Genomic DNA, 27,287 nt, shown 5'->3' with positions numbered 1-27,287 from the left:
TATGGCTTCTTTACCCGATAGAGCTTACAGAGCAGCAAACTGTGTTTACATAAAGTGATTTAGAAAAGTTTCTGAGCCCATGAAGTGACACTAATGAAAGAATCATGCTCATTAAAAAAAAAAAAAAAATCCTGTCCTGCCTGGCAGCTTTTGCAATCAGAATTATGATCTGTAGGCACTGTTGTGCCAAACATGTCATAATAACGATAGAGTACAAATGCACAACGTATTGCCAACTGCCGCACCTGTAAGAAAAACAAATATACAAAACCTGGAACACAAACATTAAAAAACGCACAGGTACATAAATCAACAACCTTCTTGTGGAGTGTGTGAGTGTGAGAAAGATAAAGAGAGAGAGTGTCGAGTTTGAGTGTGCCTTTGTCACAAAATGTACTTGAAAATGGGGTAGGAAGCTGTCATAACACCCCCTGCCTGGTACCCGGCAGAAGATAGAGAAGGAATCAGTTATAGGGATAATTTCATATAGAAAAAAGTCATCTGTTGCTAAACCTGTCCTTTTCATGTGAATGTGAAGCAGAAAGCTTAGCTTAGCAGAGAAAGCTGTTAAACACTGTTGTGATATGCATTTTCTCTGGGTTTTAGATTTTAGGTTTTGTCAAACCACCCATTGCAAAATAAACCTGGCTATGTTGAACTTCCTTCATAGTACATCCCACTGCTTCTTCTGTTACATCTTAGTAGGATTTGGTCTGAAACAGCTCTGCTTGACAGTGGCTTCACTGGCTGTCTTGGTTAAAGACAACTCCCACTTGTTTCCTGATTTCAGCCATGATCTCTGACAGCAAGACAGAATCTGCCAGAGGCATCTGTTTACTCTCCTTAAGTCCTGCAAAGGAAGAGAAGTTTTATCCAAATTCTGGCTCATGGACAGATGTTATATTTTAATAAGTGTAACTTATGTACATATCCATAATGAACTGCAATTTATGACAAGGCAGGAATATAAAGATTATGTAAATTATTATTAGAAGTAAAAGTAACAGTACTGTAATATTCTGTGAGCTAAAGGACATTCCAAGCACTCATTACATTCAGTCATAATCTGATGAGTATAATTGGTGTATACTTCTACATTTTCATTTGTCGCCCTGAGAATGCAAGTGATTGTCTAAACTGCAGTGTCCTTCTTACAAACTCAGCTTTCCTTTGAAGCAGTGGTTTAGGCTGTCTCTTCAGAGAGAAATACACACATTTCCTTTTATCATGACCTACCTTTAAGCAGGCGCTGCCTCACTTCTCCTGCCTCATAGCGCAGCCCGGCGCTGTTGGTAAAATTCAGAGGGAGACACGGCTCAGGCAGAGGGTACTCTGTTTCCTTGTCATTCACCACCAGTTTGGTGGGGCAGTGCATGGGGCCAAGAACCTGTACAGTGAAAAGGAAGCAAACTTTTGTTTCAGTCCCTCAATTTGCAAATTCATCAAATACAGTGATTCATCAAATACAGTGAGATCTATGTCTGAATATATTGGTTTAATTAAATGTGAAATTAATCATCAGTCAGCACAGTCTTTGCATGTCCCTGTAATTTCTTAATGAACTCAAATGGTCCTGCAAAGGACGAGCATAGCATACTTTAATGGACCCTTAGTGCCCGCAATGACAGCGTCATTTGGTAGTCGGGCTGCAATTGAAAAGGCACACAAGGCCATCCTCTTCCTGGAGAATTTCATCGTCACAACCACTGATTCATCCACTCCTGTTAAACATTCAAAAACATGAAATTATTGAAAGCATCAAACAAATTAGCATTAAAATGTTGTTTTAGACCTCTGCAGATGCAAATCTTTTTATTATATATTTAAACTGAGTTTGGAATTAGGTTTATTTATTAGTTTTTTTAAGAAGATAGTATACACAATGAAAGAAACTATTTTTTATTATTCAATAAATTGCCAAATGCCTTCCATGAAGAAAAGAAAATGCTTAATACATATATTATATGATGGTTTTGCACTAAGATATCCTTCAGTGAGACATGCAGTTACATATTCTCCTGCCAGTTTTACCGTATTACTGTATTCTCTGGGGGGATTTGGATTAGTGTGACATTTTAATGATAAGTCTTGGATTTTCTGTGTGAAATTCTGTCCTGGGGTGTTTACATTTTAGGCAATTCATTTAAAAGTGATTCCTCTGTATCACACAAAGTGTGCTTCTCTTCCTCTATTTGTTTTTTTATGGCAAGGCTCAAGCGTGCGTTTGTGATTGCTGAAGCACGCCCTGTGGTAAATGATACTAACACACATCCTATTTCTCCCACATGATCTGAATCATACCTGAGTCAAGCAGCACCCCTGTGGCTTGGATGGACTCTGGCCTTTCACCATTGAACACCATCAACACAAACTGCAGGCAGTACATCCAGCAGAGCTCCTCCACCCAGCTCCTTCTGCTCTGAGCGAGGCACTTTGAGCCGAGGGGAGCCAAAGTAGGCTTTTACCAGCTTCACATCCCCAACCGCCTCCTCTGCCAGCAGCCTGCGCACCTCAGCATACACAGGGAAACAGCGGGACCAGATGGCCTATGAGGAAAAGGGCAGATCCAGATATTTTGATCCAGTCTCGCTACAGAACTAAACAGTTGAAACTGAAGTTTCACCTGAGCAGGCATTTATTATAAAGCTCCTCAGTTATATGACTGTTGTGGCAAATCTGTACTGTGAACAATAATTTTTCCTGTCAATAATGTAAAATAATAGGAATGGCAATTTCTTACAATCCATGTATATAATTTGACCATTGGGTTTCTTAGTGGTGTAAGCCAAAAACAAATACACAGTTGCATTTTATGTAGCTAACAGTTAATTTAGAAGAAGCAAGAACAGAAAAACATTGAAAGCTGCAGGTGTATTGTGCACGAAATGGGAATTAAAATGTGATCATCAAGCCAGGTGCAGATGTGTCTGGCTGTGGCCACAGGTTGCAATAGCAACCTGAATCCCATTCCATCTGAGCACAGATAATGTTAACTGCATGCCTGTGAGGCTGATAACCCTCAAATAATAATAAAAACAATAACATTTTCCAAACTGATTATTAACTTTTGCTGTGTTTTGGAAAGGCATTAGTTTAGTGACTTATATTTTCTTATTGCTGTTTTTACAACAGCTGCATGCATGACAATAATTCCTCTTTCAATTCAATTCAATTCAATTTTATTTATCACAACAACACTTGACTCAAAGTGCTTTCAATTGTAAGGCAAAGACCCTACAATAGTAGAGAAAAAAAACCCACCAATCATTTTACCCCCTATGAGCCATCTGCCATGTCCATGTCCAGACCATGTTGATCTGCATATTTGGAATTTTTTGTTGTAAAATTGAAAAATTATTGTACCTTTTTCCACTTTCTTAGTAAATTGTAAAAAAAAAAAAAGAGATTTAGAAGATTTAAGATAATTGCCTTCGGTTTCCTCCTGAAATGGACAATTCTTTCCTTATTCTGTGGCACTGTAAAAACTGACCCTTAAGTTACCACTACTGTTAGCAAGTGTCCTCAGGGCAAAGCTATAAATGACAGCACTTCATCCCTTCAGCCTTACCACCATCAGGAAGACATGGTTTTTCTTAGCTGTGGCAACGAGGTCTTTAACCTTTCTGGAGTTCATAGCAAAGGGTTTTTCACACAGCACATTTTTCCCAGCCTTGAGGAACAGCATGCCAACTCTCCAGTGTTCTGTATGCAGCATTCCCAGATATACAATGTCTGTGGGAACACAAGTTTTTCATCCAAACAATAAAACCGTCACACCCTTATCTCTAATTGTGCAGTCAGATTATTACCAATTTTTGGGTTATTGGCCAGCTCCTCATAGCTGCCATAGGCCTTAGGAATACAATGTTTCTGGGCAAAATCTTTGGCACGGTCAATACTCCTCGATGCAATGACTGCAATCTATGCATAACATTAGAAAAGGAAAGAAAAAGAACAACAAAACAAACTCAAACAAACGCACACACTGCACACCTGTTCAGTGTATAGGGGACACTCTGTGTGACAATGTTGTACCGAACTTCCTTTAATTGAGTACCCGATGATCTCCCGGAGGCAGAGTCTTAATGGCCACACTAAAATCATGGCTGATCTTTCCAGCTCCACAGAGTCCCCATCGAGTTGCCATGTTGACAAGTGACAAATGAGTAGGCTATAGTGTTGCTTCAGAGAAAAAAAAGCCTGCGCTATGACCTCTTGGAAATCCTGCAAATCGGGAGAAGACACCTACTAAACGAGACTGCCCTGTAAAAATAACTGCCTCTTAGCTTGTTAGCACAAGTCCATTTTTAGAAACAATACATACTTTTTGATATTAAGCGACTTCTAGCGGTGGTGCAAGAAAGGGGGTGGGAATAACGTGGAAAAAACCAAACATGGATTTCGTCTGACCTGTCTTTTTAAAACTCTCGGCCATTACAAAGTATAGTTTTTCTTCACGTAGGAAAGATTCTCGCAATATTCATTAACAGTTTATTTTTGCTTCACATTATTGGGCGTATTGATATTTTTCTTAAAATCTTAAAACTGACGATAGATGTGTACTAAGACAGCAACGGTTACGCAACAGAACTTGCCCAAGATTCCGCTCATTTTTAAGATTTCATCACTATTAATGTAATCCCATGATATATATCAGCATATCACCACAAGAAACTGATATTAATTATTTTAGCGCATTAACCTTTTCAAAAATATATAAACAGTGTACAGAGTAGCGTGTCTCACTGTATCCATGGTAACATTATACTTACTGTTTCTTGTACGTGACATCTAAATCACGCCCATGAAATTCTAATATTCTTCTAATATTATTCTAATTCAATGTCATATGTCATAAATGAAATCAGGTATTATTATTATTGTTCATTTTCCCCCCCAAGTAAAATAGCCTATGGTATATCATACGAGTGACCATAACGTGACCGATTACGCATGCGTAGCTGATGGGAGTTTCGGAACTTTCTTACCATACTTTGCGGATTTCTTGTCGTGTTACTCCAGATATACAACACTGTGTCAATAAAATGATGTAAGAAACTGATTTCAACAGCACGTCTAACCGCTGAATGATGAGGGAAATTTTTATGTTTGAATGACTGGGTAGATTTGTGAACAGTGGTTTGATAAAAGACATATCTGTTGTTCAGCAAATGGAAGTTTTCAGGGCCACCGTAAGGTCATGAGTTTCCCCACCTGGTTGCCATATTGGACACCGCTGATTGCGAGATTAAGTTCAACTCAGCAGCTACTGTACTCGGCCTCAGAGTGGCGACACAGCATACATGTGGACTTTATGACGTAACTTTTTAAGTTTGCCAGTATTTTTGCATCACAGTGGAGATATATGGAGATACGGGCATTGCAGTGTTATATAATATAGCTTTGAATCAATGAAAAGAAACAAAATGCTACAAAAGAAAAAAAAAGAAGGAATAAATAAATAAATATTAAAAAACATTCATAAAAACAGTTTAAATGTTTTAGGATTACAAAAATGCAAAATCACCACATGAAGGTATTTAAAATACATTTGAAATAAAGGCAAAAGCTAAAAATGCAACAGCTATCTAAATTTTGAAGCCATATTGTTGCAGTATTGTTGAACGATACAGCGGATTGCTTCTGTTACATTTTTAGCAGCCATCCAGATATTTTCCAGAAAGTGCTGCCAACATTGGAACCAATAATGTGTCTTCTTAAAATTTATTGCATTTGTGGAATAAAAATAACACCATGCAGACGGAGTGGTATTAAAAACCGAATTCTAATATTAGCCATGAAAGGAGAGCATTTAAACCAATGTGCTTTTTTGTTCCAATTTCTTATCTCGTCTTACCCCACTAAGGGGAGCTCTTTGCCTTCAATCGATGTGTAATAACACTACATTGACTTTTATTTCCTTGCTTTATGTTTTGTGCTGACTAATGTTAAAAATTTGTCTTAATCAAGCTGCACTGGCATTTTTATTTTCCTTTGGATTGATAAAGTACCTATGATAATACTTGCAATATTTTTAATTTGTCTGTTATGTGTTTAGTTTGATGTAACTTTATTCTACTACAATTACATCAGTTGTAAATTAGTTGTATATTTTGCAGTCTAAACGTTGGTTCATGGCATAATAACTGCTCTAGTTATATCTTGAGCTACTGTTGATTTTAAAATGGAAAGCATCATTTATTTGTTTGTACGACATAAATCACTTGAGCTCACTTGTTTCTCAAAAAACAGGGGACATGTTAGAGCTGATATTTCTTACTACCTTGTTTAAAGCTGCATGTCACATTTATTTAGCCTATTTTAACTAAGACACACAGCACAGGATGTATAGAGAGATATGTATATAATTATATTATCCATTAATCAAATAATCAAAATCTATCATTTTGAATTTAAGGGGTAAATTTTATATCAGTGAAACATTCTTCAGTTTTTATCAGTCATGTGAGCCTATAAGGTTGAGACAAAGTATTAAATGAACCATACCCTTCGCTGACTCATAAAAACCTTTCTAAGTCTTAACCTTGAAAATCAGACAGTGCAACCTATTTTTGAATCTATTTGTACACCGCTGCAAGGGTCAGACATGACAGAACACTTTGATTCAAATGTGCCACTCGAAGTCTCTTCTTCTCTCCAGCGGATGATATTTGAAATGAAACATGGCTTTCACAATCAGCCCTTTATTGGATTCATCAATCACACACCTCACAGTGACAGCTGAGTTTATCTTTAAAGGACTAGGACTTCATTACAGGATGGTGACACACAAGGCAGTTGCTCTATCTGTTTGCGTTGCGATTCATCTAGTGTTAAATCATATTTTCAATCTCTCTGCTTAATCTGTGTAATACAAAATTTGGCAATGTTTCTCATGTAGTGTATTTCACGGTATTTACATAGTAGATCTGGGGTAGGATAACTATGTTTTGAGCTATCATGGGTCTATATTGAAGCTAAAAAGACTACACGGAGAGCAAACTGCCTAATAATGCAACCAACATTTACCTATTCCAAAAATTTACTGAGTCCTTCACAGCTGCCATGCTTTGTCACGTGGTGCTCTGATTGATCGGCTCATTCCAGCTGCCTCAAGCAACTCCTTCTGTTACATCTTAGTAGGATTTGGTCAGGTGAAACAGCTCTGCTTGACAGTGGCTTCACTGGCTGTCTTGGTTAAAGACAACTCCCACTTGTTTCCTGATTTCAGCCATGATCTCTGTCAGCAAGACAGAATCTGCCAGAGGCATCCGTGGGCTCTAATTAAGTCCTGCAAATGAAGAGAAGTTTTATCCAAATTCTGGCTCATTGACAGATGTTAAATTATAATAAGTGTAAATTATGTACATATTTAGAATGAACTGTAATTTATGAGAAGGCAGGAATATAAAGATTATGTAAATTATTATTAGAAGTAAAAGTAACAGTACTGTAATATTCTGTGAGCTAAAGGACATTCCAAGCACTCATTACATTCAGTCATAATCTGATGAGTATAATTGGTGTATACTTCTACATTTTCATTTGTCGCCCTGAGAATGCAAGTGATTGTCTAAACTGCAGTGTCCTTCTTACAAACTCAGCTTTCCTTTGAAGCAGTGGTTTAGGCTGTCTCTTCAGAGAGAAATACACACATTTCCTTTTATCATGACCTACCTTTAAGCAGGCGCTGCCTCACTTCTCCTGCCTCATAGCGCAGCCTGGCGCTGTTGGTAAAATTCAGAGGGAGACACGGCTCAGGCAGAGGGTACTCTGTTTCCTTGTCATTCACCACCAGTTTGGTGGGGCAGTGCATGGGGCCAAGAACCTGTACAGTGAAAAGGAAGCAAACTTTTGTTTCAGTCCCTCAATTTGCAAATTCATCAAATACAGTGAAATCTATGTCTGAATATATTGGTTTAATTAAATGTGAAATTAATCATCAGTCAGCACAGTCTTTGCATGTCCCTGTAATTTCTTAATGAACTCAAATGGTCCTGCAAAGGACGAGCATAGCATACTTTAATGGACCCTTAGTGCCCGCAATGACAGCGTCATTTGGTAGTCGGGCTGCAATTGAAAAGGCACACAAGGCCATCCTCTTCCTGGAGAATTTCATCGTCACAACCACTGATTCATCCACTCCTGTTAAACATTCAAAAACATTAAATTATTGAAAGCATCAAATAAATTAGCATTAAAATGTTGTTTTAGACCTCTGCAGCTTATTTACAGTGTCATCTTTATATATTTTATATATATATAAGTAAAAAAAAATCATATATTCAAAAAAATTGCTTACATTAAACTAAAAAAAAAAAAGCTTTTTATATTATTATAGATAGCTTTTGGGGAGACATGCAGTTACATATTCTCCTGCCAGTTTTACCGTATTACTGTATTCTCTGGGGGGATTTGGATTAGTGTGACATTTTAATGATAAGTCTTGGATTTTCTGTGTGAAATTCTGTCCTGGGGTGTTTACATTTTAGACAATTCATTTAAAAGTGATTCCTCTGTATCACACAAAGTGTGCTTCTCTTCCTCTATTAGATTTTTTATGACAAGGCTCAAGCGTGCGTTTGTGATCGCTGAAGCACGCCCTGTGGTAAATGATACTAACATACATCCTATTTCTCCCACATGATCTGAATCATACCTGAGTCAAGCAGCACCCCTGTGGCTTGGATGGACTCTGGCCTTTCACCATTGAACACCATCAAAACAAACTGCAGGCAGTACACTCCGATATCCAGCAGAGCTCCTCCACCCAGCTCCTTCTGCACTGATCGGGGAATGTCGAGCTGAGGGGAGCCAAAGTAGGCTTTTACCAGCTTCACATCCCCAACCGCCTCCTCTGCCAGCAGCCTGCTCACCTCAGCATACACATGGAAACAGCGGGACCAGATGGCCTATGAGGAAAAGGGCAGATGATCCAGTCTCGCTACAGAACTAAACATTTGAACCTCAAGTTTCACCATGAAGTACCATGAACCATCATTTTTGCTAGTTTTGCTTCTTATATGAGTCTTGTGAGCATCAAATTTGTATTGTCGTGGCAGTAATATTCAACTAATCTGCAGTGGAGAGTAAATGTAAACTCATTTATTTTTGTGCCACATTAAGCAGAGATTAAATAGTAATATTATATTTATTTATATTTAATACCTGTATTTTTTCACCTTATAGGAAATGTTTAAGATATTGAAAAATATGATTGTCTGCTATTTTCCTTTGAGTTAGATGAGAACATCATGAGCAGTGGTCTGTCTGTTAGGATGCCTAATTATGAAGCTACAGTCAGCAAACTGCTTGCTTTGCATAGACTGGATACAGCTATCCTCAATCTGTCTTAAGATAACAAAACACAATTATTAGCTCCATTAAAGTGTATTAATTTACACTTTGTATCTTGTGTTTTGTTCATCCTTTTTATAATCTGTTTTAGACATTTTATACCCTTCAGAACAATTTGCTATTTCATAAATGGTTTTGCACTGGAGTATTGCACTGACATGCCTACAAGATATAACATAAAGAAAATATAATATCCTGAACTAGCTCACAGTAGATACATTTTCAACTTTTTTACAGATCTAAGGAAGCCATTCCTCTCCATTTATAGTGTTTTTATTGTGCTAAAATAAGCTGCTTTATTTAATTTTTAACCATTCGTACATCAGTATATACTGACACAAGTCCAACTGTATCCTGAAATGTTACATTTTTGCTACATAACATTTAAAATGATTACTTTTATTTTTCATCCTGAAACAAATATTTTCTTTTGTTGTGGTAGCTTCAAAACAGCACCTTCAATTACCCCTACTATTAGCAAGTGACACCAGAGCAAAGCTGTACAGAGACCACTGCATCCCTTCAACCTTACCTCCATCAGGAAGACATGGTTTTTCTTGGCTGTGGCAACGAGGTCTTTCACCTCTCTGGAGTTCATAGCAAAGGGTTTTTCACACAGCACATTTTTCCCAGCCTTGAGGAACAGCATGCCAACTCTCCAGTGTTCTGTATGCAGCATTCCCAGATATACAATGTCTGTGGGAACACAAGTTTTTTTTCCCAAACAATAAAACCGTCACACCCTTATCTCCATTTGTGCAGTCAGATTATTCCCAATTTACCAATTTCTGGGTCATTGGCCAGCTCCTCATACCTTAGCCTTAGGAATACCTTCCTTCGGGGCAAAATCTTTGGCACGATCAATACTCCTTGATGCAATGACTGCAATCTGTGCATAACAAGAAAAAAATGCACACACACCTTGCAGATCTATTTAGTTGAAAGGACATATCCTGTGTGACAGCGCAGCTGCACTGAGCTTGTTTATATTGCGTACCTGATGATCTCCAGGAGGCAGAGTCTTAATGGCCACACTGAAGTCATGGCTGATCTTTCCAGCTCCACAGAGTCCCCATCGAGTTGCCATGTTGAATTATATGGTAAGTGACAAATGAGTAGTGTGTTGCTTCAGTAAAGATCTCAGCTGCTGGCGAGATGTAACCTTGGAAAGTTTGCACGTTCAGAGGAAGGATCCCACTAAACTATTGTGCCTTTGTGATAGCAGATAGAAGGCTCCTGCATTACATGCTGGAGAGGTAGTGACTGTAACACACACATGCACACACACATACACGTATGCACACACACACACACACACACACACATACACGTATGCACACACACGCACGCACGCACGCACGCACGCACACACACACACACACGCACGCACGCACGCACGCACACACGCACACACACACACACACACACACACCTTGCTGTTTTGCTACATTGTTGCTGATACAGGTCTTTCAATCCAGGTTGAAGTTGTTTGAACCGGTTGTGTCCAACAATCTGTAACATGGGGATCACCGGGGCCCATCATTAACATGAAGTAGTGCAGAGTTTAATGTGTATAGGCCAGGGTGAGGGATCACCTTGCCCATAGATCAGCAGTCTTCCACAGTACTTCAGGTCAAGTATCGGAACCAGGAGGTGCTTTGTTTTCCACTGGGAGAGAAACTGATTAACCTGAAATGGCTTGACAGCCACAGAGAAGCCAATGATTAAACCAGAGTCTTGTGGGGGTTGCTGGAATAAATAGATATGCTGGCTTCACAGAATGCTCATGGAGCCCAACGCAAGGTAATTTAACTGACCAGTAAGCTGAGCCAGGATGACTATGGAAAAGCATCAGCACACTTGCCCTTGAGCTAATAATTATCTATTTAGCCAGACAGGTGGTTGTGTAAACTTCCTGCAACATGCTGCCAGTAGAGGACACTATGTTGTCAGCAGAGATTACTTTCTTCGTCAAGCTCTGAGGATTTGGCAAGGCTTATCTAAGGAATTATCTACAGGTTTGCAAAATCAGGTGACTCATGCAAATGGACAATTTACTTTCAAAAGTATCTGCCAGGAGTCAATGGAGGTTACTGAGAACATCAAATCAGGTTAGCTGACAACTGTTTCAAATTCAACTTAAAAGTCCATCTTTTCCATTAATTCCTGTCATAAGTATATGATTTATTTTCCTGGAGGTACTGCATGCTGATTGGAATTCAGTGGAAGGCCAATCATCATGTCTGCAACATCCTCATTATAAAAGAAAAGGGAATCTTATCAATGGCCTCTCACTGGCTGCTTTCTTTTTGTATTTCACTTCCAAATGAATTCTGGGAGCTGTGTGCCGTTGTCATAACAACAAGGTATCAGCTGGGCAATTTGTATGCAAATGGCATTGGGCTTGGCCTGATATCCTTGCCTATACCAAAAGACCTGGTTGCCATGGGAATGCCCAACTCCTCCTTGAGTCACTTTTACATTTTTGGGGTAAAACACACATCCGCATTTCTTTAACGGGGTGATTCTGTGACATCACCACAGGTAATAAGAAAAGAGAGGTAGAAGTGTGATAGAGGAAGTGTAACCAGAATGGGAAAGTGCAAGTAGATTTTGAATTGGTGTGAAGCAATGAATTGGTTCCATGCTGTTTGACTCAGCTGCCAGCAGAAGGGCGCATAACGCAGAGGCTCAGGTGGTCAGAGAATGGTGCTTTGGTTGGGATTTGGACAGGTTCGCCCAACTGTATGGCACTTGGACTTTACCCAGTATCACCCTCAGGATGCATAAATGCCACCTCTTCGAGTAGAAAGTGACAACTAGGTCATAGTGAATCATACTTTTGCTTTTAATGAAGCAAAAGCTAAAAAGTGGCCATCATATACTCTTCAGCCACATAAACTGAAATTGCATTTCTTAACCTGCTGTGGCTGGACTGGAAAGAGGCAGATGGTAAAGACAGCTGATTTGTCAAGTTATTCAGAAAACTGGCGTGCAGGAGGAAACCAGGAAACTCATTAATTCAGCACGGGCATGACGATTGCCTTCCATTCGTATCACTTCTCACTCTCTTTATTTGATTAAGAATTCATGCATCATCTCTTGTCTGCATCGTTATTCCACTGAGACATGGAAGAATGACAGTCGATGGGTCATGTGACCAGTCACAAGTTTCCTTAGAGTGGGTGGAGAAACTTCCCTGTGAAGGTATTTGATCACAGCAGACAGCTTTGTTTCACACTTTGTCATATCATTTCATCTGTGTTGCTGTCAGGAACAACCCCTCCACCACCCAACCTCGCTGTAATACTAACAGCACAGAAGTATTAATTGAGTTTTTCTTGAATGATTGAATTATTTAGGCTTGCACGTGAAATATTTAAAATTTGTAAGACAAGCTGAATGAATCTTATCTGCTTTTTTCTTTTGTTTAACACTTAATTAATTTTAATTTAAGGTAACTTGTGAAAAGAGTAAATGCTACAGTGGGATTCTGCAAACCCGATTACCATTAAACTGCTTGATATTTCATCACCAACTTTAAGTAAAGGGGGGAAAGGAGCACAGAAAGTCACCCTAATCCTGTTTTGATTGAAGTAGATATGCAGAGGGCTTTTTACCCCCTCCTTCCTCCAGCTGGGAAAGTGAGAGCCATCTTGGTGATGCTTTTTTTTTTTCTTGTAGGGGAGAGTTGGGGGGTTGTACTGCAGCAGTTATGGGAGCCCCATCACTGCTTCATCTCTCTCTCAAGGTCACTGCAGAGGACGAGTGACAGGCTAGATGAGTGCCAGCCATTTTGAGGGGAGGTTAGGAGTTTGATGAATCTAGGAAGGGAGAGGGAGGTGTGCAACGAGGGGTAATAAGTCATTTTGTCAATGCTACTGCATGTTCTGATGTGTGGGCTAGACTTTTTTTTTTTTTACTAGAACAAGTGTGATAGAGGGGGAGTGAGACGAGCAAGCAAAAATGGGAGCCTTTGAGCCACCCAGCATTGTGCTGGCCCTTTGAGAGTCCTATCTTTGTCTGCCGCACAAACACACACAGGGAGGCTGAACTATGGAGCAAACGCCGACTGGACCAGAGCTGACTTACCAGCACATGATTTGGGTGTTAGTGTTGGTGAGGAGGGGAGGGGAGGATGAAGACTAAATTCACACACACAAAGAGCTATTATCTCAAGTTTTCAATTTCAATCATCTTTCTTTGGGTTTTCATGTTTTTATTCCATTCAAATTCACATTTTCAATGGTGAGGTGCCTTATCTCCATATAAAATGATAATGAATATACTCAGCAGGCAGGTTATTATATGGCTGATAATTTTACATTATAGACTGCTCCAACAAAAATTACAGGAACACTTTTTTTCAGAATTTAGCATTAAATCAATTAGGCCTCAAACCCCAAAGTTGCACTAGTTTTGCATTTGGCTAGGGTCAGTGTCTCTATGGTAGCATGAGGAGAGGTTGCGCAGTTAGGCCAACACCTATGCTTTGCTGTGTCTCCCAGCACAGTGGTACCAGCATGGAGGAGATTTCACGAGACAAGCAGTTACTCTAGGACAGCTGGACAGGACTGTAGAAGGTCATGAAACCATCAGCAGGACCTATATTTGCTTATTTGTGCAAGAGGAACAGGTTGAGCACTGCCAGGGCCCTACATAGGCCCTCCAGTAGGCCACTGGTATGAATCTCTCTCACCAAACAATGAGAAACAGACTTAATTAGGGTGGCCTGAGGACCCGAGATCCCTAAGTGGGCCCTCTGCTTATTGCCCAGCAGCCTGAAGCCTTAATGGCGCTTACCATAGAATACTAGAATTGGCAGTTCCAACATATTATGCTGCCTATAATTAGTTTATCAATGAAGGCATGCACAAACCACTAAAGGCTAGGCAAAGGCACTGCTACCACTGACTAGATGCTACGCTAGCCTGACATAAATCCACTGGAACACCTCTGGGACATTATATTTTGATCCATCCAAAACTATCAGGTTGCACCCCAGACTGTCCAGGAGCTCAGTGATGCCCTGGTCCAGATCTGGAAGGAGAGCCCCAGAACACCATCTGCCCCGAAATTGACAGTGCATACATGGGGGCCATACAAACTACTGAGTGCGATTTTGAGTTTGAAATGAAATTTCATCAAAATGGACCAGCTTGCTGCCTCCTTCTTTTACTTTGATTTTGGGGATGTCTTTGAATTCAGCCTCCTGTAGCTGATCATTTTCATTTCCATGAAATATTGTGGAATCCATCTATTCCTAACAAACTGTGCCGTGATGTTAATGAAGCATGATTTTTTTTCCCATTAGGATATGGTATGTTTTCAAAGTGGTCCTTTAATTTTTTTTTTTTTTTTGAGCACTGTATATGTAGTCACTGGTGCTTAGTTGTCTATTACACCAAATTTAGCACACTTACTGATATACTGACATAGTACTCAATCATAACCTCTGTCAAATCCTCTAATTTTAAACCCAAATTCAGTCTGAGGTAAATTTATTTTACAGTTGGACTATGCCATTGTTGTATGATATTTATTTAGATAAACAGTTCATCAAAATTTGAACTAAACCTGCAGGCAGACATACAAGGTAATTTTTCATGATTGCCAGTGCACAATTTCTTTTGCCATTTTTCTGCTACATTTGGACTTGAAACAATTGTTCTTGCCAAATAAAGTCCTTCAAGCCCATGATTGGTGAACGTTTATGTCTGTTTGAGTTATCGGTTCTGTTGTTCCAGTGGAGTTGTTACTGTCTCCATTAACTGCATAGTCAATCTAGGAAACATGACCCAACACTCACTCACTTTGCTTTTTTTTTTTTTTTGTTACTGTATCTGTTTCCCTCAGACACACGTGCTATAAAGAACCGAAGTTGGGTCTCCACCTTGTATCAGCAAGATTGTGTGAGGTGATATGGACTGCATCACAGAGCCCCTTCTGAGGTGAGAGTGGTAGACATGGCTGGAACTGAGATATGGAGCAGATACTAACCTCTACCAACAAGCTGATAATACCTTAGAGTGTTTGAGGAATGTCCATTGTGGAGTGTGGATCTGTCACCCCCATGATGTTCTGCATGTCCAGTAGGACAGCTACACACACACAAAGCATTCTGCTGAGGTGAAAGTGCATGTGATCTCAGATAGCAAAGCCGTTTCTTATTGTGAAACCTAGTTATCACTATCACCAGGTAGTCATGACAATGCAAAATCTAACTGCTGAACTATTGATAGGTGCACAACAGCATCCTCAGAGACTGTAGTTATTGAGAGCTTTTCTCAGAGGGACTTAAATACAGTGTAGAAATCCAAGTATCCATACCCATAATGACTTCAAAAGTAGCCTATCACTACAAACTATAAAAACTACACTCTTCATTAGTCAGATTTCTGTAAGGCTATAGCACTTTTACAAAAAGCAAATGGTAGAACTGTCTAAAGTATATGGAAATTAAAGTTATTCTCCTAACAAATCTTTAAGGCACTGACAAATGAATTATCAACTATTCATAAACCCATAAGTTACAACTCATTTATAATGTGCTACAAGCTAAAAATACAAAGGTTTTGAAGTACAGCATGACAGGTTGAGAAATTATTTTTCTCAACCTAACCTTACCATGTGGAATTACCATATTACATTAACTATTTCAAAACAAAAGCAAACTAAGAGTACTCATAGTTACAACTCATTACAAATTAGTACCAACAAATTCTTGCTATTTTTTATGGTTTGCAATTCTTACCCTGAACATAATGGAAATGTACTTTAAGTAAATGATCTCTTTTTTTAAAATATATTTTTCAACATAACTTTACATCTAAATCTCTTTTTTTTTTAAATATAACTTTCTCTCTTTAATCCTCTTCCACCACATGACAGCATAACTGTTGACTGTGACCAATGTAGCTACTTCTCCCACCTTTTGATTTCCTACTCCATCAGTGGTCTGTATCCCCCCTGTTGGCCAGTCACACTGACTTCTCTGCGGGAAGGCCGAAGCCATTAAGCAGCCAACACACTCTGCTGCGTCTCCCTGTTTAATTGCCTGATGGGGCCTGTGATATTTTTATCAGCCACCCTGCGGCGGATGGCTGCCAAGAGGGGAAGTGTGTGTGTGCGCATATGTGTGTGTGCGTGTGTGCATGCATGTGTGTCTTTACGTGTCATGCCTGGGTACACCTCCGACAAGAGAGCTGCCTGCTTGCTGCAGGAAACCCTGTGCTTCTGTGCACCTGCATATCAAAATATGTGACATGGCGCAAAGCATCCACACCGAAATACAACGTTGACTTTGATGCCTCATCATCACTGTGGATCATGATAATGAACCATATCTCCAGGAATTTGGAGCTTTGTTTGTTTTTTTTACTGATAAATATTTTCCATCATACACTATGCTGTTGTTCCTTCTCAGTATGAAATTGGAGTATGTCTTTATAGCGCTGCAAGGTGAAAAATTGCTCTAGATAAAATGTTAGATGGAGTTATGGCACCAGGCTGCTATCAGTATCTCATATGGTGCTTTCTTGCCAAGCGACTTAATATATAGATATACAAGTTATCCTTGCCCTTGCACTTTCTCTCTGTTTCTCTCTCTCTCCCTCACACACACACACACACACACACACAAACACACACACACACACAAACATACACACACACACACGCAGAGGTACTTCCCTGCTGGCTGTTAGGTTTATTAACTGCATGCTTGTTCACAGTAATAGTGATTTAGGGCTTTGGGGGGAGAGAAGGGGGAGGTGGGGGAGTTAGAGAGAGAGAGCAAAAGAGACAGCACATGATCCTTATTGGAGCTTCAGAGCCTAGTAACTACCGACCAACAAAAACCAGGGGAAAACCAATTCTCTCATTTTTCCAGCTGAGTTTTTTGGAGGGGGATTAGGAGGTGGATTTCACCGTGCTGATATCTCTTTGAGCACAAGCTCAACCTTCTGTGGGAATTTTGGAATTCACTCTGCAACTCCCTCCATGTGGTTTTAGACAATTCACTGTGGTCACTGATTGCTTGGAGCTCTTCACTCACACAGTCTCACACAGCAAGCACACTGAAGCCCACTAAAGTCTTGTTGAAACCAGAAATGTATTATTGAAGAAAGTAACACATTTCATTTCAGTTATTTTTTAATTTCTCATCTGACAGCATTAGTAATAAGGTGAAGCAAATTAATTACTGGCAACAAAAGAATTACGGGATTTTAATAATAATGGATCGCATTAATATAGTGCTTTTTGAGACCCTCAAAGCACTTTACAATTCATTCCCTCTCACATTCACACACTGGTGGAGGGAAGCTATAGTTGCAGCCACAGCTGCTTTGGGGCAGACTGACAGAAGTGAGGCTGCCATATCGCGCCATCGGCCCCTCTGGTCATGACCAGTAGGCGGTAGGTGAAGTGTCTTGCCCAAGGACACAACGACCAAGACTGTCCGAGCCGGGGCTCGAACCGGCAACCTTCTGATTACAAGACGAACTGCCAACTCTTGAGCCACGATCGCCGCTTTAATTTATACTTTGCCAAAGACTAAGAACTCTCAAAGAAAAAAATAGAAAATACTGTCCACCCCCAGACAAAGTTATAACTACAAGTTTATGTTAACAAAATGTTTTCCTCACAGAGTTTTGCAGAAACTAGTCTTAAAATCAAAGAAATGAACTACCTATTTGCATTGGTGGGTGGTTCACTTGTATTAAATTAAATCTACAATATAAAACAAGGAAGTAAATACTGCGCTCACAAATTTTTAAAGGTTTACTAAAAGGTAGCAAATAACACTACAGACATTGTTGGGGGACAGCATGCTAATTCAAATCATGAACTTTGTGGCGATCTTAAAGTCATGTGACCATTGTTGTCATGATCCTGGGTCCTTTTGACCCAGCATTTTGTGTTTTCTCTTCGATTTTGGTTCTGTTCTTCCTTTGTTTAGTGTTTACCCTGTTCTGCCCGTGTGTTCCTGTTTTATTGTGAAGGTCTGCGTCTTATGTGAGTGTTTTCAGTTTGCCTCCCTAGTCTCGTTATGTTAATCACTCCCAGCTGTGTTTCCCACCTGTGTGTAATCTCCCTGTGTTCTCTGAGTGTATTTAAGTTGTATTTTCTGTCTTAGTAATTGCTGGTTCGTCTGTGTTGTTTCCCCTCGGTCTCCCTGCGTCTCTCCGTATGTATTTCCCCGGACCTCTGCATCTTCGTTTCTGGTTTGTTTTGTTAGTTTTACCCAGTTTAGGTTTTCCTGTTTCACCTTCACCCACGCCATTGCTGTTTGTATTTTCTTTTGTTAAATAAACACTCACCTGCTCCAGAGCTGCTGCCCTTTGGGTCCTTTTCTACATTCCACACGGCTTGCCCCGGCAATCCGTGACAGTTGTGTGGTTCATTTTATCAAGATATGATCCATTTCTTTCAACGTTGGGAAAATTACTTTATTACAGCAGTTAAAAATTAAGTTAAACACAAGAAACATGTAACAAATAGCTTAAAGCAGCAGAATGGTAAAGCAGAATGGTATGTAGCTCAGCAAAACAGAATACAGTTTGACCAAACAAATGTGTGAAATAGGTTAATCAATTTAAATAAAAAATGAAGTAATAATGTGATGTAGAACAAAATAAAGAATTTCAAAATGAAAACAAAAACAAAGTTAAATGGCTTAATAAGTGTTGTAAAAACAGCATTAAAAATATCAGTAGAAAGTGTGGTGCAACAACACGGGTTAGTGTCAAGTGTTGTGAAAATACACTGTTAAAATTAAATAGATGCATAATGGCAGATGTATTGTTGCATGAGGTATAAAACGTTTCTTGCATCTGTCCTTGTCACAGCTTAGCTGAATCAGCCGGTAAAGTGGTGCAAATGTTGAATAACAGTTTGCTCAGTGACCACCGCAGCTTCAAACGTGTTTCATTGCAGATAGTTCTCAAGACTTCATTCTCTGAAAACCAAACTCACTCACAGGCAACAAATCCTGGCCCTATATTAAACAGAATGCCCTTAGCAATCCAATGACATTCACGGGGTTAGGTTAACTGTTGATTCTAAATTATTTGTTGGTATGACTGGCTGTCTGTCTCTATTTTGTTATCTCTGTAACAGATTGGTAAGCTGTCCAGGGTGGACCCTGCCGCTTGCCCTGTCATACGGTGCAGGTTCCCCCTGAGCCTGAATTGGATAAGTGGAAGAAAATGGATGGATGGTAACCTATAATCTCAGGGCTTCCCATTTTATTCAGTTGATATTGAATCATAAATGAGGTAATAGCTAGGAAAGAGGAAAACTAGAGGTCAAGAAAGAAAAACATTTAAGACTTGTGACTTTAACAATCATCACTAATTATCTAGATAACTGTCTAGATGTGTTTTGGTTGACGGGTTAAAAAAATTTAAAAAGAGAAGAAAAAATTGGATTAAACAAGGCTGTTCTGTAGTAGACAAAACATTTTTTGTCTCCTTGTCTGTATCATATAAACCTGAAGTAGTCACCCTGGGCGCAGATACACTCCATTGACTCCATTGATCACCCATCGCCTCACCAAGTCTTTTCTTTCCACCTCACGTCCTCCTCCTTCCTGCTCTATCTCTGCTCTGGGTACTCTCCATCACCCCCTCCTGTAGCCCTCTTATCACCCACAAAGCACACACATTTGCACATACTGGCATATATACAGCCTTTGTGTCCTGGCAGACAAGAATGCACACACTCATAGACACAGCCAGAGAGGCGCAGTCACACATTTAAGCACACACACAAACACACACAAGATAATTTCCCCCACTCCTCCCTCCTGTTATTTGTGCTCTATTTTGCTCTGGGTGAGTTGGCGCCATACTGTAACTGTCGATTGAACCCACTGCTGTGAGCTATGTGGTTACAAACCTACACAGACAAATTCAGGCAATATAAATCTTGCACATTTTGCAAATAAAAATGATTCCCTGTGACACACCTGAGGAGGAAACATCAAAGCTCAGAAGGATCCTTTTCTTTTAATGAAAGTGAGTCATCCTTTACACAGCTGGTATTTGCCTCCTTCATGTCATATAAAGACACCCTATCAAATTGTTTGTGTTGTTAAAACTAACCAATTCATATAAGATCCTAAAAGTGCATATTTACAGCACTTTTTTTGTTTTAAATGAGTGAAAGCTGTTGCGCTTTCCTCAGCTTTTTTGAAGTGTAGCTCTTCTCTGTTGACAACAGACTGACATAAATGGCACAACTTTGCAGTGCTGACAGGCAGAAGGAGAGAATCACCAAATGCCTGAATGATCCTCTCATCTCCTAGAGCGGCATGTGACTTGATTCTTTCTGAAGCCATATTGGCAATAGCACAGAAATCATTTCAAAGTGCCCTTTGCAGACGGCAGCCAAAAGAGGACCAAAGCTGGTCGATAGGAATGTCAATTAATAAGTAGGCATAATAATTTGACTCTGAAGCCATTGTAATAAACTTGGTTAACTTTGTGCACAGAATTTTTACCCACCTCTCATTCTTTTGTCTTGCCTCCGTTGCTTTTTTCTCACCGGCCCATTTTCTTTCGCCATCACGGCCCTCTTTTTGTGAATGTGCCATCAATTGTTCAGCAGTCTTTTAAGTCTCGCAGTGAGATCTATTTCTGATTCTTAAACACACCATGGGTGGCCAGTGACAGAGGTTTTTTTAAAGTTTCATAACAAAAAAGAACTCATTCAACACAAGGCCTTTCAGGCTTCAGTGATACTAAAGGTAGCAATCACAGTTGATTTAGATATCAGAGAGTGCTGGTATATGTAACAGCTCTCCTGGGTTGTATGACATAACAATACAGGCCACTTAACAAAAGGAGGATGATTGCGTTCACCATGTGTGTCCCATCTGTTACCTGACAAATGAGAAACATTTTGTTCATGAATCTGTAGCTTGTCCCTATAACATGGCTACCTCACGAGAGGATAGACCCCCACCACTACCACCAATAGCCAAGACATTCATTTGCAGGTGAGATGAAGGATGGAGGTCAGTAGGGTCAGTGTGACATTTAGAACATTCACTTGCTTGAAATTGCTCCTCTTCTGTGTTCCTCTCAAGGAGTGATTTGACAAACCGGCTCTTCTGCAAAATTATAATTATGGCTGTCAGTAATGACACTTCAAACTATCATAATTATTCTGAACAATGGCAAGTCATGAACTGGTGTAATTAAGCCTTTCTAAATACATATGGTGGATAATTTGATCCTGGCTTCCCCAACTGTTCTACTTGAGTCTCACATCAAGATGACTTTGAGACACAATATGTTGTTCTGCTAAAATTTATCAGACGACATTTTGGTTTCCATGGTAACAAGAAAATAAACTCTATACGCATACACAAGGGCCACGTTTTTAAGATTTCTCTCAAGGGTGGAATGGGAGCCATTGCACAACACAAACCTACCAAAGCATGCAAGAGTCGAGATGTTCTATTCTGAAGCCTGAAAATGGTTTAGTACCTGGCCATTTACAGTTTCAATTTAAACACATAGCCAATAGTATAGTTACTGTGGTCTTTTTTTTCTCCTTAGTTCAAAGCTTGAACCTGGCAGCGAAATGCTCAAGGGCACAGGCTAATATGATAAACAGGGAACAGTGGTTTGCAGGCTTGGGGGTTGGGCTCTCTGCTTTTTACAGTTTGCCCTTGCCCTATGAAAAGTGAGCAATGGCAAAGCAAGGGATGGTTCGTCTACATAGCCAAGGGGAGGAAGAGGGACGTGAGGAAGGAAGTCCCCCACCCCCATCAAGTTTCACTGGGGTATAAGGAGACAGATGAGGAGGAGGTGGAGGAGGAGGATAGTGTTGCAGAGATCACCAGTCATGGAGGATTATAAATGATAAATATAAGGAAATAGTATTTTCCTCTCTTTCAAATGAGTTCCTCTGGGTTTCTTTTTAAACCATTATTTTTAGAATAGACAGGGGATTTATAAAATATGCAAGAGTCATCCACTGAACAACATTGCATGCTAATATAACCAGATTTCTCTGGTTTCTTTGTTAAATCCTGTGTGTGTTGTCGAGTTGAAATATCAGCTTATTGTTCCACATTTCAAAAACCACTGCTAAGCATCCCTCTCCTTTAAATTGAAAGCCAAAAATATCTACTAAAATATTTTACTGTCATGCGAGCAATCAGTTAAGCGGGGTAGGGGTCATATTTTGGAAATAAGAGATACCACATTTTGGAATTAATCTCTGCAATTCAATCTCAAGGACTGATTCAATAAACAGTATTTAAACAATTTATGAGCATTGCAAGATGGACTTAAGCCCTCGTAGTCAGAAATAGGCAGCTAACTCTGAGAGTGTCTAGAGAGGGGATTGGCTGTGCTTAGAAACAGACATTTAGGACAGACGGTTAGCAGATGGCAGGGTGACAACTTGAGCTAATGGTTCTTGTGTTGACATGGCTCAAGGCAGCACATCATCACATCAAAGTCCAACTCTCTCAGTTTCGATTAACACTCATCAGATGACCTGGAAAATGTTAAAAGCACGTGAATATTATTTTATATATTCCAGTGTAATTTATGCATGGAACATTAAAAGCTAGGAAAAATAAAATTGTGTTTAACACAATACAAGAATACCATTGTTACAAAGTGAAAACTAAAAGTATATCTTTACTTAAAAGTAGCTAATACCCTAATAGAGTCTTAATACTGAAGAATTAATATATTTTAAAGCTATTGTTACCTAACGAGCTTTCTTGCAGCTAATTTAGAAATGCAGTTTACTTTTTTCCATCGTTTGGATAGAAAGTTATCAAAGTCTGTGAGTCAATAATTCATCTCAACATTCACCGTGGTGCTAATTAAGTTTCACATGTCTTCTTCTGATGATGAAAAACAATAGCTGACATAGAGAGATCATATTATCACCTTTTTATTTTTAATACAAACACACGCAGACTTTTCTCAACACCTTTCTCCACCTTTAAGTAGGGCACATATATCCCATTTCTGACCATAATGATATTGTAGGAGCATAATGAAGGAGTAAGCAGCAGACTGGGGTTTTTTTTAAGTTGGGTGATGGGGGTCATGGGTTGTGATTGTGGTGGTGGGGGCATAATTGGCAGAGCAAGAGGTTGAGAGAGGACATCAGGTTGGCAACCTGTGGCCATCCTTCTGATGTTATCCATGCGTATGCTTTCATGAACCTAATCCCACGAGGCACAAACAAGCACACACACACAGATACACAGAGTCACGCACGTGCATGAGTACACACATCAGCACTGACACAAAAAGAAAACTTTCAGCCATGCGCATCAAAAGCTGGAGCATTGCAAAGTTGGCATTTGGACAGTATTTGCGAACAAACTGGCAGATGTCAAAAGGCTTTGACGGTAGGGTTTTAGCGGGGGGAAAAGCACTAATACGGATATGCTGTAGTTACTGTGTGTGTTTTTGAGTGCTGTGAGTCCTGGGCTGCCAAAAGCTATAGCCCCAAGCCAGCATGCTTGAGCATAATGCCGCAGTTCAGCATGAGTGTGAGAAGATATGGAAAGTAAAACTGTTCTCCTTCTCAGAAACAAACAAAAAAGTTTGTTGGGTTTGGAAAAACTTTAAAAAAGGATCTTTAAATGATAACACAGTTCTTGTGATATAGAAAGTGAGTTTTAGATCAAATGTGGTTGCACAGACTCTAGATGTTCAGGGCGCTCAAGTTTCATCCTTATGACCATCTGATATCGACCCTAATCCCCATGTCTTTCACACATGCCACTATTAAAATGTTTTAATTTATGTAAAAATCAAGATATGTGTTCTCTCTATTTCAGCACCAATGTCAATTTGAAAAGGGCTATCTGGCAAAAGAGGAAAAGAACTCAAGACAGATTTGTATACATTGCTTTAACCCTCAGGCTTGCAGGGTAATGGTAGGATTAATTACTGTTGAGTTTGACCCAAGGAGAACTAGAGCAGATTATCCCAGATACCGCAGAGGAAGGCTTTAGCGTTGTCTCTTCCCTCCATGATAGCAGAGTGACAGCCACCTCAACCGCTTGGATGCCACTATGCCCTCACTGATTTGGGCCATTGCACAAAATCACACAGCGATAGCATACAGTGGGCTCACGTGGCAACGGCAGCTATGCGGCATTTACACCCAGCAAAAGTGTGCGTTTTTGTCTCCGTTGGATGCCAAGCAGGCAACCATAAGCCAGCTCTTTCCTCTCACCAGGCAGGCATCAGAAGAGGAGAATAATGTGTAATTACAATAGACACTCTAAAACAAAGCCCTTCACTTTCGATGAGTTCCTCTTCTAGAAGGGAAGGTTACCTCAAGGGGGAATTCTAATGAAGCAGATGGCTGAGAGCTCACAGGGGCAGACGCCGACTGCCCTCCTTTTTACAGTCTGCCAACATTTTCAGGATTCTGAGGAGCTTCACCTGTCTCCTGACCGTTCTTTGTGTTCATCCGAGTGAAAGTGTGTGTGTGTGTGTGTGTGTGTGTGTGTGTGTGTGTGTGTGTGTGTGTGTGTGTGTGTGTGTGTGTGTGTGTGTGTGTGTGTGTGTGTGTGAAAGGCTTTTGCTTATTGACACATCTCACAAGAGGGAGGGAAAAAATAGCTGCTAAGGGATTTTGCGAATTACAATTGGGAGCATGCTGCATGTAATATACAAAAAGAGATATACAGAGAGAAAAAAAACACTCAAAGCAGGTGTTCCTTATATTTTATTCTATACCGTTTTATTTCATCCAGTATATGTGCTTATCAACAGTTCACTCCTTTTACCACCACACAATCTGCAAGCCACGGCTACTGTACGTGTGCTTGCTGTGTGGGTCAGCGCAATGTCCTGTAGCTACCTTTCACACCATACATTTACAGTTCCCAGTTCCCTTATTGCTTTTTTTCATAGTTCCCATGTTAAATGCAGAACAAAAAAGATATCCCTTGATCAATAGCAAAGCGATCAAAATACTGTCCTCCTCAAAAGGTTGTTAGTCCTCATAAGAAGTGTTGAATCAGTCACTGCCTTCGTGAAACAAAAAGGTTGAGCCTTCAGATAGAAAGACTTCGTCTGCAGCGTCGTGTAACGAAAATGTCCCACTCCTGCGCTGTACCAAAGTGTAGAGCTTATACAATGCAAAATTCCTTAAAAATCATGGACAGGTTATGAACTCTGTACAAACACACAATTTGGTGAACATTGCTTATCATAATCTGGCATGGAGTTGACATTACTTATTAAGTAGTCTAAAATAAATACAGAAATATAAATAGGTCCTATGGAAATAGCTGTATAACTAAGTAACTTGTCAACGTCATGATGCCAACATTAGATTAAATGGAGTTATAGTACTTCCACAAATGAAAGACAGCTTTAAGAGGCAGATTTTTCTTTTCTTTCTTTCTTTCTTTCTTTCTTTCTTTCTTTCTTTCTTTCTTTCTTTCTTTCTTTCTTTCTTTCTTAAATCTAAACCCTCGTCTCTCCAAATAGAATATAAATGTGCCCTTTTCTGTTTTGCCCACATTAATCCAGGGAGGAGCAGGCTCACTTTTGGCTTCAACACAGGATTTTCTGATGAGCTGCAACTAACAGAGAAACATATGCGACACATATTTTCCAAATCTAAGCTTCTAATTTGTATATTGTTGCATTACAGAAACAAGTCATATTTTGCAGATGAATCACTTTTAAAACTGCCTGAAAGAGTGTTTTTGTACCGACAGCTACAAAGAAGGTCTCCTGCCACGTCGCTGTACTGCGGCATTACCCTACAGAATCTTTCAGGTAATCTGTAGGTGTGTTAACCTATACGCACCCTGCTGTTCCTAAAATGGTTCATGTACAGGTTATACTGTCTAACAGCCTGCTTTGTGGTCAGAATAACCTTATAGTTCCTTTATTTCTTCTCACTAGAGAAGCAGCAAATGAGGTCAGTTTTATTAGATGCTACAATAAACAACTTTATATATATATATATATAAAGCATCATATATAGCCATCTTGTTATCATATCAAATGACTCCGTGCTACCCTGTCCTTTCAAACACCTGATTCTGGTGCTGGTGTGTGCAATATGATGAGCATTTATGGAAAGGTAGAAGGAATCTGCAGTCATGAATGAATAACGAGGGCCTTGGAAAAAAAAAAAAAGTTCCTTTCTTTCCCTCGAGAAATTGCAGGTTCAATTCTGCTGCTGCTACATCTAATCCTCAATCACAGCAAATGATTTCATTAGTGTGCATTGCTTATTCACCAACCCATATTCATGGGCAGCACAAAGGGAGAAGGAGGCTGAGATTAACCAGTGGAATTGGAAATCCACCAAACAGAATCTGAGGTTGCTGCTGAACAGAAGCAAATATGAATTGTAAATGGTACAGAGATGCCGTGTGGAACTCCACCAAAGCTGGAGGTAAGAGAGGCGCAACTTACAAATCTGCTGGCCATTTCACAGCACATCTACTGTAAATAAGCAGGCCAAAAGTTATGAACATTTTTGTGTCAATAAAGTATTAAACATGTTTGTGCTATTTTATATTTATTATTGTGTTGACCTGCCCAAATAGTGTAGATGGAAATTAGCTAGTGGTTAAATCTGATGCAATTCCACTCTTCTCCTATGAGACTATTTTTGTGCATTATGCATTTGTACATTATGCTACAGAAAAACATTTTTCATGAAACCCTCCCTATAAAGACCAGGTATCCCTGACCTAGATTTGATTAAGTTATTCAGCATGAAAAGAGACATGTCAGGCGCTTTTGTACTGTTTCATCCATAGCTGGACTGGCCATCGGGCATACCGGGCATTTGCCCGGTGGGCCGCTGGCGATTTTTTGTTGTTATGGGCCGATGGATTTTTTTTTTTTTTTTAGGAAGGGTATATATAATGAAAGGTGTTGGATTGGCCAATTGGTCATGAT

At 39.7% G+C, this 27,287-nt stretch overlaps 2 pseudogenes; both read right to left on the bottom strand.

The window, feature by feature from the left end:
* Window positions 1-710: 710 nt before the first annotated feature.
* Window positions 711-4,147, bottom strand: LOC113023766 (trans-1,2-dihydrobenzene-1,2-diol dehydrogenase-like; annotated as a pseudogene).
* A 2,691-nt stretch (window positions 4,148-6,838) lies between these two features.
* On the bottom strand, window positions 6,839-10,618 carry LOC113023702 (trans-1,2-dihydrobenzene-1,2-diol dehydrogenase-like; annotated as a pseudogene).
* Window positions 10,619-27,287: the final 16,669 nt, after the last annotated feature.

Source organism: Astatotilapia calliptera, chromosome 1 (assembly GCF_900246225.1).
Source record: "Astatotilapia calliptera chromosome 1, fAstCal1.2, whole genome shotgun sequence".
In the NCBI taxonomy this organism is placed as follows: domain Eukaryota; kingdom Metazoa; phylum Chordata; class Actinopteri; order Cichliformes; family Cichlidae; genus Astatotilapia; species Astatotilapia calliptera.
Note: the sequence above shows the minus strand (reverse complement) of the source record. Positions and strands in the feature narration are given on the sequence as shown.